At 41.7% G+C, this 6,374-nt stretch overlaps 1 long non-coding RNA gene across 1 annotated transcript; it reads right to left on the reverse strand.

The window, feature by feature from the left end:
• Positions 1-320: 320 nt before the first annotated feature.
• Positions 321-5,383, reverse strand: LOC103792719 (uncharacterized). Its single transcript, XR_013534955.1, has 3 exons — positions 5,345-5,383; positions 2,339-4,400; positions 321-837 (listed from the first exon to the last, which is right to left on the reverse strand). It is a non-coding gene; the product is annotated as an uncharacterized LOC103792719 (long non-coding RNA).
• Between the last annotated feature and the right edge of the window lie 991 nt (positions 5,384-6,374).

The following is a 6,374-nucleotide window of genomic DNA, read 5'->3' on the forward strand; positions in this document are numbered from 1 at the left end:
GGAGATTATCCTGGATTATCTGGCCCTAAATATAATCATAGGCATCCTTGTAAGAGGCATCCAGAGAGAGATTTGCCAAGAGAAGGAAAAGGTATGTGAAGACAGCCGAGAGAGATGTGAAGACGATACCCTACTGGTCCTGAAGACGGAGAAAGGGATCCTGAGCCAAGAAGTGCAAAGAATGCAGCTTTAGAAAGTGGAACAGGGAAGGAAATGAATGCTCCCTAGAGCCTCCAAAGGAGGTGGTCCTGCTGACACCCTGGTCTCAGCCTAGTGAAACTCATTTCAGAATTCTGACCTCCAGAAATCCAAGAGAATAATTTTTAAAAACCATTTATTTGGAAATTGTTATAGATTCAAAGGAAATTGGAAAGATAGTACAAAGAGATCCCTGGTACATGTCACCAGCTTCCCCCAGGGGTTATGTCTTGTAAAATACCGCACAGTAGCAATTGTATAATACAATATAATACACAATATGTCATATAATACCGTACAATAGCAAAACCAGGAAACTGGCGTTGTTTCAATGTGTTCACTGTGTGTGTATAGTTTTATTTCTGTGTCATTTTACTGCATGTGTAGATTCACAAAATCACCACCACCACAACCAAGATACAGAACTATGAGACCAGTCTAAGCAACATAGCAAGACCTCATCTCTACAAAAATGAATAAAAATTTAAAAGTAGCTGAGCATGATGGCACGTGCCTGTGGAAGTCCCAGCTACCCTGGACACTGAAGCAGAAGGATGGTTTAAATCCAGGAATTTGAGGATGCACTGAAATATGCTCCTACCACTGCACTCTGGCCTGGATGAAAGGGCAAAACCCTGTCTTGAAAAAAAAAAAAGAAGATACACAATTATTCCATGAATCACCACAAAGATCTTTTTTATGCTACCCCTTATGGTCACATCCATCCCCTTCTTCCTACCCTCTCACATCCACCACCATCCCTAACACCCGGAAGTTACCAACCTGTTGATCATCTCTTAGAAAATTGATTTTTTAACACTTCATTTTTAAGGGCGGTTTTAATTTCACAGAAAAAATAGAAATGAAAGTACAGAGAGTTCCCATATATTCTCTGCCCCACACATGTGCAGCCTCCTCCACTATCTACATCCCCGCCAGAATGGCAAGCTTTGAAACTAATTTGCTTTGTTTCAAATGGCCAAGAATTTAGTGATTTGTTACAGCAGCCATGGGAAACTAGCACAATAATGTTCAAATCTTCTACATCCTGACTCATATTTATTTCATTACTCAGGGAGAAAGGTAGAAATTTCCAATTACAGATGTGGGTTCTCTTTTTTACTTCTGGTTCTGTCTGTTCTTGCTTTATGTATTTTGTACCTTTGTTATTTGTACCCCTGTTTACACATCTCAGATTACCATGTTCTCTTGATGAATTTCTCATTTCCTTATTGTACAATGTCGTTTTTGTAATGTGACTTATCCCGATAAGCCACTGTCATTACTCTGTCATTCAGATAGCCATTCCAACTTCCTTTTTACAGCCTATAGTTGTATCTTGCTTTTGTATCCGGTCTGACAGTCTCTGACATTCAAATATAGCATTTAGGCCATTTTTACTTCATGTAATTATCAACATGGAGAGATTGAAAGTGACCACTTAACAAAGTGCTATTTTCTATTTGCCCTGTCTCCTCTCAGTACATTTCAGATGAAATGAATTTTGTTAATAGTTTCATTTTATTTTCCCTATTGGCTTGTTAACTATACTTTCTCTCTCTCTCTCTCTCTCTCTCTCTCTCTCTCTCTCTCTCTCTCTGTGTGTGTGTTTATGGTTGCTCTAGGATTTACAGCATACCCATTGAACGTCTCACAATCTACATTCAAATTACATTATCTTCCCTTATTATGTCAGAACCCAACAACAGTCTACTTACATTAAATCCCTCTGTTCTTTGGGCCACGTGACTATCTATCTGGGTGTGAAATGGAGATATTTCAAAGCCTCCGGTGCCCCTTGTTGTGTGAAATAACCCTCACCTCACTCAGAACTCACCTACTACTCTGCACAGCACCACAGGGCAATGTGACCTGGGGAGACACATTTGAGCTAGCAGACCCTTCCCTGGTTTTCACAGGCCACAGGCCCGACCAAGACATTTTCTAGATCCTGTTGCTCCTCTTCATCAACGCATCGCCCCTACTGTCTTGGCAAGCTCGGCATGTCATCATGGTTTCACTAGGATTTGGCCCTTGATATTTGCCTCGTTTCTAGAAGAAGACAAAGCTTTTTCATTGCTGAGGCCTCAGCCCATCGTCTGGGGAGACCCGGAACTGGATTAATTCTTCTGATACTTACCAAACTGAACTCAAGAGGTTAGACCCCGTACCCACATCAGCCAGGCACTGTCTGGCTGCACTTCCCCTTCTCCAGACAGCGGGTTCACTGTGATCACAGACGGGAGCCAGTGAAATGCGCAGCCCTGAGCCAGCAGCAGCACTTCAGGTGTCTTGGTGCAGAACCAAAGTATCCACAACATTATTCCATTTGTTTTTTTAAAATTCTAGTCAAGAATCCCTAACTTGTAAAAATTAAATTGGTCCTGACCTGGAGATGAAAAAATACTGACCTGGCTCACACTTAGGGAGTTAGCCCCTGGCCCGGAGCTCAGCACACAGTAGGTGACAGCATTGTCCTTTAATCCCCATCTCTGCTGAAGGAAACATCTCTCTAGTAGCTTCGGCCAAAAACATCAGGTTGTGTTTACCTCATTCTTTTCTCTCACGTCTCCCATTCTTTCTTTCACCTTGTCCAGTTGCCACCTTTGAGATGCAATTTATTCAGAGTCTGGATCTTCTTTCTCTTCTCCGCTGCGCCAGTCTCCAGACCCTTCAAAACGTAAATCGGATCACCTCCCTTTGGCTCCTCTGCTTAAAACTCTCTGGTTGTTCTCCATTTTATTCTGAGTAAAGGCTAAGGCTTTACAATGGCCTCAGGTCCTGATGGGTTTTCCTCCCTCATCCTGTCTCCAGCTTTTCTGCCCTGGTTCCCTGCTACAGCAACTGGAGCTTCACTGCTGAACCCCCTGAGTGTGGTTCAGCCCGGGGGCATTTGCAGCAGCTGTCCCCTGCTGGAGAGCTCTTCCTTCAAATGTCTGCTCTTCTCAGTCCTTCACCTTCTTCAAGTGGTTGCCCAAATAACAATCTCCCAAAAAGACCAATACTCTGTATCATTCTGTTCAAATTGCCACCTGTCTCCCAGCCCCCAACATCTCTTCCAAATACTCTTGCTCTGCTTTTTAAAAACACTGTTCCCAGCACTTAGGGAGGCCCGAGGCGGGTGGATCACGAGGTCAAGAGATCGAGACCATCCTGGTCAACATGGTGAAACCCCGTCTCTACTAAAAAAATACAAAAAATTAGCTGGGCATGGTGGCACGTGCCTGTAATCCCAGCTACTCAGGAGGCTGAGGCAGGAGAATTGCCTGAACCCAGGAGGAGGAGGTTGCAGTGAGCCGAGATCGCGCCATTGCACTCCAGCCTGGGTAACAAGAGCGAAACTCCATCTCAAATAAATAAATAAATTAATTAATTAAAAATAAAAGATAAAAACACTGTTCCCATCTTAGACTAAATGATTTACTTATTTATGTCTATTTTCTTATTTTCTGTCTCCTCTTCTAGGCTGTCAGTCGCATGAGTGCAAAGAGTTCTATTTGTTTTCTTTTGTGGCACTGAGTTTGTTCTAGTGCCTAGGACATGTCCCGGCCCGCAGATAGTGCCCAATAACTACTGGCCAGATCCATCAATAACTGACTTTGAGTCTAGGTGGCCAGGCTGTGAGCTCCCCTGTCTCCAAATGTTATCCCCAGTTTTAAACTCTCCTGATTCTCCTTTATATACTGAGTGTCATATTCTTGAGACCTAAAATATGAACTTACAAAGTGATTCATTTTCAAAAGCTGTTAACTCATTTATCTAATTACTAAATTCAAATCTGATTTACAATTATAAATTCTTCTGGCTTATATAAATGAGAAAAATGAATTCAGGAGACCATCCTTTCTCATGGGAGTTTAGTCTCCAAGGCTTCTGCTAGCACAGCAAACAGTCTGCGATTCCGAGAGTCTATTCACTTCTCATGGCCATATCCAAATATTTTAACACCAGTTCCACAGCCTGCACAGTTGGCCGGCCCAGCTGGTCTGCAGAATCTGGGGGAGGCTCGTGGCAGGCTGACGTCAATTGGCAGAGCCCAGTCTGGAAGGATCTCACAGTCAGCCTACTCCCACACGCTCCCCTCTCTTCCATCCAATGTTATCAACTAACTTTGCTTCTTCTTATTCAAATTCATCTCCTACAATTTTTTCAACAAGGAAATATGTGGCCTTTACAGAGTCTTTGGTCCTGTTATTCTCAACCTACAACCATGCCAACAGAAAATATAGGAATTAAGTGTGAATTGTTCTAATTGATGGTACTTTCAGTTATATTTTTATTTTTCAAGATATTAACGTTAATTTTTGTAAATGTCTGAACCTACTCTGTTACGGTTTTACATTTCTTTATCCTAAAGGAAGATGAAGATTTTTGCACAGAAGAGCTGCCCAAGCAGTACAAAGCAATTGATTACTGGCATGATGACAATTGATTTACCAATTATCTTTACTTGCATGCCAAGGTCTTTTGTTTTGCAGTTTGAAGACCGATCATTACCTCGGTTAGGCTCATTAAACAGGACACCTCTTTGGAACTACAGTGTGCAAGTAAATCAAACAGAAAAATTCCATAAGAAAACTCGTGGTATTTTCGTATATGACTGGGTGGAAAAAGCAAAACAAGTACAATTTATGACGTAAATAAAAAATGTTTTCTGAAAATAAAAAATCTCATTTATGCTAGCATTTACTGTAATCTGATATTTCTCATGTTTTGTTGGCAATTTAACATAATTAGGATATGGGTGTCATATCCTACGTCTCCAAAAATAGAATCAGAAAAAGGAAGAGCGAAAAACCACATTGCTGACCAGGCCAAGCTGAGTCCTTATGTCCTCAGCCTTTCCAGATGGTTAAAGCATGGAATATTCCACCTGTGGAAATTATTTTGCCCATATTCTAAGTGACAGTTTAAAACCGTTCAATCTCTCCTTCAATTTCCTCATATTCCCTGATGCTCACTCTATTCTGGAATCTGACTGATATTTACTAATTTGTAACTTGGATATAAAATGATTATCTCCCCAGCTTCTCCCCTTGTCTTCTCTCCTGTAAACAAAGCAGGTGATTATGAGCTTACCCTGAACCTCACCTCCTCTCTGTACTTATTCAGCCCCGTTTCATTCTCAGCCCAAAAGGACACTCACCATCAAACCTTCATTTCTTTGAAGTCTCTGGTTTTAGTCAGCCTCTCTCTCTTTCCTCCCTTCCGCATTCCTTTAAATAAATACTGACCTCAATTCTCTCACATGTATCCATTCCCGAGTTATATCTGGCTGAAAAAGGAACTGGAGCACAAACGCTTCTTAGGGCATTAATTTGAATGATATTTATTAGGCTCACGGGGTGCAGAGTAGTCACCCAGGACCCCCTGTTATCATCGCAAAGCTGATGAATGCACCTTCTGTTTCTAATTCCTCCAGCTCCCTCTTGAGCTCTAGAAATTCTGACTCACTTAAACCTTTTCACAGAAACAACTCCACAGATTCCAGAAGCTCCTCCTCCAAATCGCGTCTGCACATGATCACTTAAGCTCTGTCAGAAAATGTCTGTCAGCAAAAGTGTATACACAGCAATATTTGCCATATTTCCCATTAATTTTCTTTCTTTTTTGAGATGGAGTTGCTCTATCGTCCAGGCTGGAGTGCAGTGCGTGATCTCGCCTCATAGCAGCCTCCGCCTTCTGGGCTCAAGTGATTCTCATCTCAGCCTCCTGAGTAACTGAGATTACAGGTGCCCGCCACCACACCTGGCTGATTTTTGTGTTTTTGTTAGAGTTGGGGTTTCACCGTGTTGGGCTGGCTGGTCTCAAATTCCTGACCTCAAAAAAATAATGGTCTGCTCATCACATTCATTCAAGACAGAAAACTCCGATAGTAAAAGTGTAGAATGAATTAAAAGAAAAACCAACAATAGCAACAAAAAGTAAAAGCTCAAGCGTTGGCAGTCTCATGGTCTAAGCAGAAATGATGGTGTAAAAGAATACAACTTAGTAAGTGTGGCATTGAGTTGAGCATTCCCATCAACATACCAGAATACCACTACTTAACAACACTTGTAACTGAAGGATTTTGTAATTTAGAGACTTTGAAATTTCTCAGGAATTTCTAGCATAATCCACCGAGCAAAAACCCAAGTAAGTCTGCTCTTGAACCATATTCAGAGAAGTCCAAGAAG

This window comes from Callithrix jacchus, chromosome 4 (genome assembly GCF_049354715.1).
Source record: "Callithrix jacchus isolate 240 chromosome 4, calJac240_pri, whole genome shotgun sequence".
Lineage (NCBI taxonomy): Eukaryota > Metazoa > Chordata > Mammalia > Primates > Cebidae > Callithrix > Callithrix jacchus.